This window comes from Neodiprion virginianus, chromosome 1 (assembly GCF_021901495.1).
Source record: "Neodiprion virginianus isolate iyNeoVirg1 chromosome 1, iyNeoVirg1.1, whole genome shotgun sequence".
NCBI classification, from domain to species: domain Eukaryota; kingdom Metazoa; phylum Arthropoda; class Insecta; order Hymenoptera; family Diprionidae; genus Neodiprion; species Neodiprion virginianus.
In genome coordinates this window covers 3,300,274-3,311,794 of record NC_060877.1, presented here as the reverse complement: position 1 = coordinate 3,311,794, position 11,521 = coordinate 3,300,274, and the positions used below count along the sequence as shown (strand labels likewise).

The window sequence follows — 11,521 nt, the reverse complement described above, 5'->3', positions numbered from 1 at the left end:
TCAGCGGAAGAGTTTCCACGTCGATGACGTCAGTTAATCGACTGCAGGTGGTCGGTTGCGGTTTGGGAGAAAATCCGAAAGGGTCTTGAATGGTCGACTCCTCCCTGAGTGCAGCAGCTCCAGTCAGAAAGACCCACCTCTCTTTAGTGTAGACACCCACCGCCTTGTGACAAGTGGTTTGATTCATGATGGCTGCCTCACGAACGTTCCGCCATCTCGTGTGGCTTCCAGAACTAGCTTTGTCCATTTCCCTCTTCTTGTTCGTCGATGTGGCAGTTCGACGAACAGACCAACTGCCAGCTGTACCGGCATCAGGCAGCTGGCTATGGCCAACAGGCATCCAAGTTGAGGTCTTCAAGCATAGGTGTCGGGGAGATTTTCCTCCTCCAACGCCGGGCAGTCGGGTGTTTGAATTTGAACAGCAAGAGTCGTTGTGAACATGGTCCGCCTTGATGACAAGTCGTGCACCATGCTGCGGCGCCTTGGACTGGACGTTGAAAACTCAAGGTATTGGATCCTCTTTCAGGAAAGAGCTTTCCACCCTGCCGGTTCACACTGACTTGTAAATAATGGATGGGAATTAGCGAGTTATGAGTTGCTAATGACTCCGATAATACCATGCCCCGTTCGCTTGGGCGTTCAATGCATCGTTGGGAGAACGGATAGGAGCTGGATATGGATATGTTCGTGCGGTAAGCGGTATTTGATACGAGCGTTAGTACGATGCAGGAAAGCACCGTTCTTTATTACATAATAGCTCGGCGGCGGGGGTGAAGGCTTGCAGGACCGCGGCATCACGTGTGTGGATGTGTATCACGTGAGTGTGCAGTCGCATGGGTCAGTGTGTGCGGAAACACAGTCAACCACGTCATATCGCGTTAGCTCGGCGTCGCGACGCGCCAACTCCTTGCCAACCTGGAGACTCCCAAGGGCACATCCAACGGCGAGCGTACAGATATTGGGGGCTTTCCCGAGTATTCTAGGACAGCTAACTGACGTTGCATGGTACGGGTTTGGAAGAAGACCCGACCGTATTTCATTGGAGATGACGTAGAACGCCCCCAACTCATGCCGTCCGGTTCTTCCGCTCGTCATACGGTGTCGTCTTCAGTTGGCAAGGAAATGCGTGAAGTCCTGCTGCAGCCGTGGTAACAAATTCACGAAATTTCAGGCTCGTTGAGAAAATTTAGAAAAGTGACCACCCACTTTGTCACGCGGGAAAGAAATAAAGGTTGAGATACCTAATAGTTGCCGGAGTAACTAGAAGCTGAATTTTATCATTTCTTCAGAGAATTTACTCCAAGTGGAGAATTTTCCTCACAAGGTTTGATACGGCAATTCTGCTTTTCTTCCGTTACCACGTGCGTAAGAGAAGTTGAAAAAAAAAAAAATTTATTACGGAAGCAGTTTTCATTTCGGATTCTTCCGAAGTGGAATAATTCCGGAATTCCTTTCTGCGCAGAGATGCGATTACACCTTCAAGTTCAGCGGACCGAGGAAGAGAGTGATTAATATTACGAGCGGAGAGTTGAGGTGTTATTGTTGATGTTTTGATAACTGCGGAGAATCGATATCGTCGGGAAAAAATGATAATAAAATGGATAAAGATGTTTGCGGGCCCAGAACTCACTCCGGTTCCTCGCCTCGTTCCTTTTTCGCTTCTTTCAGGCTTCTGCCGGGTTTTGACGCGGCTCCCGCGAGTCTCCGTTTCTGGGTGGTTGATGGATATACCCCCTCCATTAACCCCCGCGAGATCCATACAATCCGTAACGTGAGGATAAAGGGAAGGAGGAAGGAAGGCAAACTATTCCCGTTTTAAGCCCCCGAAATGAATTTCACCCTTAAAATCGTTCCAAGTCCAAATTTTTCTAACCTACCGCAGCATTTCGCGTACAGTCGCGAGTTCGAGTGCCTGAGGAATTTCGTACGCCTCTCGCCCCTCGCTTTGGCGGGATCTTTTCTGCCCCCACAAAACGGGGGTGCAAATTTTCGCTCCTCCTTACCCGGCGCTCTCATACTCTTCGATCTTCGATACGTCTAGGTGCAAAACTGCGTGCTCCGGCTCCAGCCTTGAAGCCTGGTTGTATTAGCCGCACCGCTTCGCGAAAGCCTCCTGCAAAACTATTACAATTCCTCGCGTAGCGGGTTCCGAACCCTCACCACGAGCGCCCCTTGGCCCCGCGGCATCGCGCCCGTCAAGGGAGATTTATGGCAACTCGAATTCCTCGACTACTAGTCGGCGGGGGTGAAGCGAACTGAAGCGAAGGGGGTGCGAGGCGCGGATGGGGCTTCACGGGGGCGAGTAGCGGTGATGTCGGGGGATGGCGGGGGTTCTCGTCACTCTGACGTGACGGCCACAGAACTCCCTTGCCCGCGCACACTTCGTCGGGACCCGCGGCGATGTGGCTGGCTTGACTGGATGTCGGTGAAAACAGTTCTGGCCCTCTTCCCCCCTCTTCACCCCATCCCCTTGTCCGCCCCCATTCCACCTCACCTCCTCGACGGCAAACTCCTTTGCAAGCTATACGGAGCTACTCTTTGACTTTCCTGCCTTATTATACTACCAAGTCGGTGACAGCCGAACCGACGATGCTTGCCAACCGCGCGCAGAGAGAAAGACTCAACGAACGTTACCCGAGACTGCAAATTCAACTCACGAAATTAGAAACCCGCGGTATTGACAACTTCTGGTCTATGGAGTTTTTTTCTATTCTCAAGACTGACGGGATCTCAAAGAATGCGGTGCAATTTCAGTCTTTCACTTCACGTCAAATGTACGTACGGTATCATCGTCTGCAACATATTTAGGTCTTTTTATTCTGCGAATTTTAGTTTCTAAGTTTCAATGTCAACGTCTGTGTTCGAGAAGTTCTCAAGTCATCCGTAACCGACAAGACATTCAATCTATTTCTACTAATCTCCGGTGTGCTTTAATCGTCTTGAGGGACAGCCCGTTGCGATTTGAAAGCTTCTGTGGTTACTTTGCTTTGGTTCGCTTCGCAGGCTAGACAGACGGTCGATGGGTAACAATTTCTAGACGAACTCGCGTAGCTGTACCGACAATCGTGAGTTCATTGAGTAAGTTGAATTGGAGAATCGCAGACTTCGTTTTCTTTTCCAAGATTCGTGAATCTGATACGACCGTTGCATATCCATCGGTAATTCAATACTCCGGAAATCATTTAGCGGAATGCTTACACTCTACAATTTATTTCTTTATTTATTTGGAATTCTTCAAGCAGTTTCAACCGACGACTTTTTGAGAATACACGAGGTACTTTACGGACGAAATTGCACGAATTCAAATCCAAAGGTTGTGAGAACTGCGCCCACGGCGTCGAACTGTCGAGAATAACTACAGTCGAATGCGGTGCAGACGGAAAAGAGAAATGACTCGCACCCCTGCGTATTTGATATTTTTCAAGCATCGATTTGAGCGCAGAAAGAAACGCCTACAGGGTAAAGACAAAGAAAGTTACAGCCACGGAAGTTCCGAGACGCTGGTATGGGTGAATCGAGCGGCTCTCACCACCCCGACAGCCAGCACCCACCCACGGAGCCGAACTAATCAATAAACAATTTATCTAGAAGGAATCTACCCCTGATTGAGTTACGATTCACTGATTTCTTTATACTTGCGACGATCCCCCGCTTCGCGGTCTCCGGAAACAAAAAGTGCAAAAACATTTAGTTACTCCTCGGCTTCCGTCCGATCGCCGAACCCATATATTTCCTCAATTTTTCGCGGCTGTATTTACACAACGAGTAGGAATTTTCGCCGCAACTGTTCGTCACAAAATTCGAAGCCTTCGCAAAACTGGACGCGGTGAATAACCGGTTGGCGATAACGCGGGGCTCGACACCGGGACAACGGGGAACGTGTATTAGGAAACGGAAGCACGTGGGCGGATCACGTAGCGAGATGAGAGGACGACCGCGTGTGCCGAGAGAGTGTGGAAGCGTTTGCACGAGCACACATTAACCCGGAGATAGCAAGCCGCGCGGAGATCGGAGCCAAACCGGGGAGGAAATTTACGGGATAACGCCGACGGCGTTTCAACCCTTTATCCCTTCCCGGCACGGAGTTCAACAGGTGGTTGTTTAGCCTGCACGCCACTGGTGCACATTATAATTTACACTTTAATTGATTTATGCCCTTACCGCGCAACGTCGATTCCCTTGGGAATCGGGGCCCGTCTTCGGCTCCTCGTTTCCCGGAATTTTCCGCTTTTCCTCTGCCGCTGCCGTTGCAAGAGGAAACCCTTTTCGCCCGTCCGGCGAAAGAAAATTATTGCAGGACTCGCTTTCATGCAAATCGAGGCCGAGCAAGGGCCTTTGTGCCTTTATTGGCACCGGGCACACTCACTATTCCCACCGGCCGCACGACCTTGCGCGAATTTTGCCCAAAAGGGTTCCGCTTATAAATCAGCGCAAGCCTTGCAGTCCAGCCTTCCGGTCGGACTCGCACTTTTCGCCATGTTTCCCGGCCACACGCCGCGAGGTCAGATAGGACCCAAAACCCCGCGAGGTCCCCGATCGAGCGGCAACGGAGCACGGTTTTCGCCGCATGATGTATTCGGCACTGTAACCTGTGCAGGGCGCAGGTATATAATTGGAAATGCGAGGAAAGTTGGAGAACGCCGAGTGGCTCGGGGGAAGAAGGATCATTAATTTTTGTCCGGAAAACACCGGAGGCTCCCGCTACAAACACACATACACAGATGAACCCCGGAGTTCCGCCGCCCCGCCTGCCCGGGACGAGACCCGCACCCTCGCCGCAGACTTTCTCGTTTCGTTTGTTATCCTCTCGTTCTCTCCTCTCTCATACTGTCGTTCGTTATTACATCTTGGAAACTCGCAGATATTTCGAATTCCGACCGACGTTGCAAGAGCGAAGCTGTCTCGCGTATCGGTCGGGGGCCAGACGAGTTTCATTCCGGTCGTAACGCGCCTCGACGTCGGTATCGGAATCTCGTCATTAGTCGATGAACGCTGATTGACAATCGCTCCGCGTGAATATTTCCCAGGAATTATAAGGTGAGAAAACAGGAAGCCGTGGTAGAAGCTTTGTGATTGTATCGAGAAAGATTCCGTGCTGACGGGGAGATAAAATGCTTTTCCATTTCTGGGTCAGCTCGCTTTGGATGTAGGAGAAGAGTGAGCGAACAACGATTGAGATACATGAGTCGGTAAATTTTTTTTCGAACTTTATTTATGCCGTGATTGATTCCTGTATAGGAGCGTGAATAAATTCTATGCTCATCTTAACGCGGAGCAAAAGGGTCTTTTACAAACAATCAGAGAATAGACGATTTGAACGCGATCTGAATTTGTTCTGAGAATTCGTTACACGTTCATTTTATCAAACTGCGGCCGGTCGACGTCTGACAAATTTTCTCCCGTAAGGGATTATACACATCAAAAGACTAATTAACGGCTGCTCTTATATTATAACAACGCGTTATCGAGCAGTTATTTCTTCTCCGCATGAATGAATTTATCCCCCCCACAATGTGTTCGAATTTCCCGCCAGTGCTTGAGGGTCGCCTCGCCATGTTTTGATTTAAAATTCGATTAATCAGTGGAAGTTGAAAAGTGACGACGTGTTGTTTGGATAAACGTGAACAAGTGTAACGGCACACGCATGTTGTTGTATTTTTTCACCTTCCTCCTCATCATCATCATCATCATCATCCTCCTTTTCCTCCACCTCGTCATCTTTTTTCTTTTTTTTTTTTTTTTCATCTTGTTCGTTCAATTTTTCACCAAGACGTAAGCAGAAGAAGAGAAATAACCCGTGCAACATTGTAAACATTCGAAGAGCTTACGCGTTGAAGAAAAAAACGTGAAAAACAATAAAAGAAAAAAAAAAAAAAATTACGAAATGAAAACCCCGCACGGCAGTCAGTCCCCTTTGTTTAAAAGCTCTTCTGCTTACCGGGCGAAGACGGATCTCGCGCAAGTAGTTATATATAGATGTGTATAATACCGGGATCGCCGAGTGTGCTGCACCGTGCATGCCGGCTTAAACACACGCGCATATAAACTTGATGCGCAGCGCTGTCACTCAGAAAGAATCAGCCGGTGCCGCAGTCGCTGTGATCCGGCATCGGGACTCGGAAAGCCCGACTTCAGCATCAAGGAGGAAGAGAGCGAGCGATCAGGGTGGACCTCTGAGAGTGCACCCGGAGTTTGAAAACTCGGTTTCACGTCAGTTCGGTTCCCGCAACCGCGCTGCCTGCATTCCTGCATGCGATTAAACGCGCGGCGTGCGGTGCTTTCCTCCAGCTTCCATACGCAAGCATTTTGTAACGCGTACCCGGGGTCCTAAAGCCCTCGTATGACGTCGAAGCGCTCTGACCGTGCGCACACATCGGCGCGTGAAATAGCCGCGCGCCATCCTCCGGCCCGAGAGACCTCCTGGCAGGACCGCATGCCTGGCGATCCTGTCACGGCAATTAAGAATCGTCACCAATCTTTTTACCGGCCTACGCGCCGTCATCCCCGTATATACCGTTTCGTTTCTACCGCAAAAAAACCGTGCAAGTGGGGTGATTCTGTGAAAGTGAAAGACCGCCTTGACAGTGGTTGCATACACGAGCTGGTGTTAAAACATTCTTGTACACAGCTGACGAAATACTTTACTCAACTAAGCTTTGAATAACCGTTATACATTCGCCCGACGGACCTGTGACAGAGATTTTCGTTTCGTCATCCTTCGGGAAGAGTAAAAATTTCTAATCGGTAACTCATATTGTACTCGTCGGATCTTCGGAGGTGTGCTTTTTATCGACGAAGCTCAAAGCCTGGGGTAAGCCCGGTTCTCCCATGAGATCCCGCGTAGCGAAACAAAGTAAATCGACATAAAACGGAGCTTGAAGCGAAATAGGACATCGCTCGACAGGATAGGATATAGAAGAGAGGAGAGGACGAAACCTGGATGCGGCGAGATGGTACGGAGATCGCATTAATAAAACATTAAGGTTTTGTAGACGATGTATCGACGCAGCGTTTATATTATCTTCTTTGATGTCGACATGTGAATTGGAGAGATTTGTTATTCAGACTCCGTCGTACAGGAGTGAGTGTGCTGAAGTCTTGCTCCGCTCCGTTTGCGGACAGCCAACGGAGGGACAGACGGACGTTCGAACGGACAGAGACGAGCCCCGCGTACCTACCTCGATGTACAAACCTACATATGTATCGTACGTTTGTACCTACCTACCTACCCACCCGAAGCAACGCATCTTCCTTCTCGGCCAAGAGTTTTACTAAACTTCTTCCAAAGTCTCCGGAGTCCCTGATCCCGATTTCTTCAGACCTCCCCGACGCTGTCGCTCTTTCAGCAAAGACAACCTTCGTACCCTCTTTGCTGCTGCTTTTGCCATCTCCGCAGACCCGCAGTCCATTTCTACGATGCTCTTTTGCACCGCACGTGTTCTAGCTTTACTGTAATTATTACTCGGCTATCCATCTCTTGTACCACTCATTGTCTGCATGTACCATTAAAATTGCCCAATACTGTTACGGGGAAATAATAAACTATCCACGTATCTATCTGTTGTACGTTTTCTCGTATTGTACAATTTTCCATACCGACAACTCAGCGCAGCTGTATCGTGCGAAATAAATAAAAAACGAACTTGTTTAATTCCGGCCACATTTTTTGAGACTCTACAAGCCGCGTTCTGCCGCTGCGGGCGGCGAAAGGGTTCTTTTGGTTTTCTGTTAGACCCGTCCCTGCAGCCCCACACCTTGAATCCTCCTCATTAATCACTCGGGAGTATCAATGACTGACTGAGTGAGTGACTGGCGGCAGGCGAGAGGCATTATACACCTATTGACACGAAGACCTCGTATATACTGTATATACGTATATGTATAAGTTAAAAGCGCGCTGCGTTGAGTAACTTTTATATAATTCTGTACACCGTTTGTTTTTCTTTTTGTTGAAAACTTTGCAAATGAAGCTTCATTCAACGCGGAGCATAACACGAGTCTGAAACGAGCTTTTTAACGAACCGCGCCGGGCCGCGAAGCGTTGCAATGCATTAAGTACGGGATCAGATTCAGCCGACGATATCGCGCGCATTCGACTGGCCAATAAAAAAAAAATTAGGTACATTAAGAAAAAATGTTTGACAGATATTCGCTCTAATGCAATCGCTGAGAAACGACGGAAGTCAGTTTTCCTGCACCGAGTACGGAGGCGGTTCACCGTAAGTTGAGCTCGATAACTGCACGTCTCTGGAAAGAATTCTTTCTTGACGATTTTTTTCTCTTTCACTTTTATAATTCGTGTACGGAACACCTCTCCGATTCGCTACATTTAACTCTAAGTTCACCCGATCTAAATGAAAACTAGCCTCACGCGACGCGTGCGCATTTACGCATTTACCTACGTACATTCGACATACGCAGCCACCTATCATAGGCATGTGCAATATTAATTACGGAGTGGTGCGCGGCCGCTCGGTTGCGGTAACGGTATAAAAATAAATGACGCAAACGCGTTAAGCGATATATGGAATGCTAATACTCTTGCACACGAATCTCACTCCGAGTTACAAACGCAGGCAAAGCGCCCGTCCGCAGGACTGACGCGATAAATTATTATTAATATTTATAGAATTACGCGTGCAAGCGACACTCGGTGAACAGCTTATTACACGCTGAATCCGGGCGGCAAGTGCGTAGGACGATCAGCGGGGCGCAAAGCAACGCGGCGCAACGCGTCTCCGACACTCTGTTGCCGTAAATAACTCAAGATTGCGTTATCTGAGGGCCGCTTCGCCCGCCGAGCCGCACCGCCGAACTCCTTCCTCTCCTCGCGATCACAGGTAGTAGCCCCCGTTAACCTATACGCGCATCCTCCCCCTAGGTCCATCCAGATAGATGGCGGAGGGCCCTGACCGAAGATTCTTTAGTGCCGCGGAGGAGCTTAAAAAGGTACCAGCCACACTTGATTTAGTAGGGCAGCCTGAGTTATAATTATTCCAACTATGCGGCCGCGCGAGATCCTTCACCGAAAATTTTTACACCCTTCTTAAGCTCGCCGGAGGACGCTGAGCGCGAAGCGGAATCCTTTTCCTCGACCTAATTTTTACCACTGCATATAATTCGTGAGTCATTTGAGACGTGGAAATACCTGCGCACCACCGCCCGGCAACCGTGGGAAAAAACACTGACTCGTGGATCCTGCTTCGTAGCAGGATCCGTTTCAGTCCCGAGGTACTTGACCACTTTGGAACGGATCAGAGCGCACGTGAACTCGAGCGAGTGCGTCGCTTCGAATGACTTCTTGGCGTGGTTAACCCCTCGGTTTTAATCGGCCAATGCGAGCTTCCAGTCTTCGACCGCGGGTGATAAAGCACCGTACCGAAAGGGTGCAACCTGCGGTGCACAAACGAAACGGTCTTCTTTTTTCCTCGTGTCATGGTTGTATACCGGAGTGTATCGATAATGCGACGTGATACTCGGGTAACGATTCAAAGGTGCTTGATCATCGGCGGTAGCTTGAACAACCAGTTTCGGTTTGCCGGACAACCGGCCAACTCACTGACTTGAGATAGCCGGGCGCAACCGTGACTTTTAGTTCTTCGCCCCCGCACCTCGCGTCTCTGTGTCGGGGGTGTCACTAGGTCGACCCCCCGTAGTTGTCACGTGATCTTATCGCCAATGATGCGAGACTGTAAATAAATATATGATTTACACACACACACGTTAGCGCATGGGAGGTTGCTTCGAATTGGAGGACTCTCTGGACACGGCGATGCCGGTTCAATTTCTTGAAATAAGATCGAAGTAAAGCAATGTATTGTAAAATTTCGGCGATTAGTTTAACGCGCTGTGATCAATACACCGGTTGCTTGGTTTCTCAATTAGGAATTTAGTTAAACCGAGACTTGATATTCTACGTCTTTCAAACTGATGGTCATATCAGTTGTGGCTTGATTGAAAAAAATTCTAATCTGACATACGCCACATTTCCGTTCCTGAGATGGAACAGTGAATTTCAATTTTAGCGAAGAACCGTATTTGTACGAAAAAAAAAAGAAAAAGAAACGACTCATTCCAACTTTCGCGGTGAGGCGTATTTGCACAATATTCTTGCTGAGAAGTAAAAATGAATTTTGATATAGTGTCCTTTGAAATAGTTTGCATGCTGGGAAATCGGTTTCAAGTATACATACAGTTTAATAATATTTAGAATACGAAATGACTGAATGACGATTTGCCTGAGTTGTTTTTTTTTTTTTTTTTTTTTTGACGTCATACCATTTAATAATTACAATTTAAGTTATATAATCATATGATCTTACACGTACGGTGCTCTAGGGTTACGTAGATGTAGTAGGTAGGTATTTTAGTTAGTCTATTACGTATATTACATGGAATGAAGTAACATTTGCAAACGCTACGCGAACGTAATACTTGAGCTTAACTTAAGTAAGTGAACGCACCAGCGCGCGCCACCCTCTTGCATCGAATAAGGAGTTTCGATCGCTCGATCAATCGGAGCTAACATTGATCAACCCGCATTACGGTTACAGTCGATGGATATATATTTATTATTTATACGTATATTACGGTGGAAGCAAAGGAAAATATACGATAATGATTTCAGAATATCGTTCTTACTAATTATTATCATTGTTATTCGTTATCATCCATCCGTCTGACCGAGAATTCGAAGTCGAAGCCTCGTCGTTCTGCCGAGGGTGCTTGAAAGTTTACCACAGCTATGGGCGTTCATAGGTACGGAGCGTGTATACGACACGCGGCGAGAAACAACGAGAAAACAAGTTTCATAAAAATAAAGAAGAAAAAAAAAACAAAAAAAAAAAAGAAAAATGGAAAAAATCGTGTAACGAAACAAATAAAATACATTATTAACACTGGACCAAGTCACTAGCAACAGACTCACTCTCGATATAATTAATAATAATTACTATTATTTAGTTATTTAAATATGTCTATACGATACCGGGCACTCACGATCTAACAAGGATGCATTTCGGAAAGCTTCGAGTATTCCTTTTCCTTTTTTCTCTCGATTTATACAATAATTGACGTAAACGCACGTCGAAAACAATGAAAGGGGTGAAGAACAAAAAAACGAAAAGAAATTCAAATTTCAGGATTCGAAATGCATCCTCGTTCCGTAAGAAAAAAATCCCGCGTACAATAACAACATCATTAATATCGCGTTATATCGTATGTTTTTTTTTGTTTTTTTGTTTTTGTATTTTTTTTTCTTTCTCTTCACTCACTTCTCATCTTCCGCATGGTAATCATTTGTTTTTTTGTTTTCTTTTTTTTTTTTTTTTTCGTTATTTTCAATAATAATTATGTACAATTTAATAATTTTTTTTATCAAGTTTACTTTAATTTTATTCATTAGTCAGTTATTTTTTATCGATTTTTTTTTTTTTTTGTCGCATTTCTCATTTTTTCATGACGTGTTTTTGTTCTTTCAGTATAGGTATATATATATATATGCATGTGTATATATATATAT

At 46.8% G+C, this 11,521-nt stretch overlaps 1 long non-coding RNA gene across 1 annotated transcript in view; it reads left to right on the top strand.

The window, feature by feature from the left end:
* LOC124297547 (uncharacterized) overlaps positions 1-11,521 on the top strand; it is a 34,622-nt gene that overhangs the window by 21,781 nt on the left and 1,320 nt on the right. The gene's annotated exons all lie outside the window — the stretch shown is intronic.